The sequence below is a fragment of the Crassostrea angulata genome, chromosome 4 (assembly GCF_025612915.1).
Source record: "Crassostrea angulata isolate pt1a10 chromosome 4, ASM2561291v2, whole genome shotgun sequence".
NCBI classification, from domain to species: Eukaryota; Metazoa; Mollusca; class Bivalvia; order Ostreida; family Ostreidae; genus Magallana; species Magallana angulata.
The window spans coordinates 33689401-33690474 of record NC_069114.1 but is presented as its reverse complement, the minus strand read 5'-3'; the positions used below and the strand labels follow the sequence as shown (position 1 = coordinate 33690474).

Below are 1074 nucleotides of genomic sequence, written 5' to 3'. Positions count from 1 at the left end.
GTCTAACAGTACTTTCAGTACTTTGATTTTAGTATGTTTGTATGCACCTTGATCTTTTTTGACACACGAAAGGTCAACATGACTACAGTGTGTGCAAAAATAGAAATAACTCTGTAGTCAATATATTTCCCCTTCACACGGGAAATACACCGAAACTAACGTTGTCAAATCTTTTTGCATCAGAAAATTGCACGTTTTTAACTCGCCATAATAACCAGAATGATGAAAAAATCCAATTTTAAAGATCACAAGGATAAGGTTAGACAATAACAATCAATTAAAACTATTTCAAATGTTAGATTATTCACATTTGCTAAGCGATATACTTACTTGAGCATCCATTGACTTTATCACAATCTTTGCACAAACACTTTTCTTTGCACAGTCTGCCGTAGAAATTTTGAGGGCAATCCTCTTTGCAATCAATTCCAAATGTTCCAGGAAAACATTCTTTTTAAGTATAAAGTTAAAACAATTTACAAAGTTTATTTAGATTTAATATTATCTGTAAATTATAAAAGAACGATAGTCTTGTATTGTTAATACCTCTGCAAGAGTTTCCAACACGTCGATAATTCTTACAACACACTAATGGACCTCTGGAATTATACATGGAAATCTCGAGAATTTGCAGTGTAAACACTTTTATTTTTTTTATCGATGGATTTTAATCATAATTATTTATCAATGAAAAACAAAACGTTTCATCCTACCCTGAAGCCAGCGAATTTTCGGAACATACTCCTGACTGCCGTTGTGCAGAGATTATTTTCATGAGGTAAATAAATAAAACTTTAAATCGCAAATGCATGACACCTTAGCTTCTATTGGAAAGATAAACTCATAAATAAATCACACAACAGGAATAAAATGTAATTGATAAAAATAGATTGACATTAATTAACGAAAATTAACGCTTTTTGTACGCTTGCGGAAGAAAAACAACTACATGTAATAAGTTATTTATTAGTTAGTGTCACCTGACTATATCCTGTTCATTCGATAATGCATATAAACCATTCGTCACTGGTCAAATACTAAACTTACGATATTGTGGAATAATGTTGATTAATA

General features: G+C 30.9%; 1 long non-coding RNA gene across 1 annotated transcript; it reads right to left on the bottom strand.

Annotated features, from left to right (window-relative positions):
• Nucleotides 1–207: 207 nt before the first annotated feature.
• LOC128181326 (uncharacterized) lies at nucleotides 208–847 on the bottom strand. Its single transcript, XR_008243304.1, has 3 exons — nucleotides 714–847; nucleotides 547–599; nucleotides 208–450 (listed from the first exon to the last, which is right to left on the bottom strand). It is a non-coding gene; the product is annotated as an uncharacterized LOC128181326 (long non-coding RNA).
• Nucleotides 848–1074: the final 227 nt, after the last annotated feature.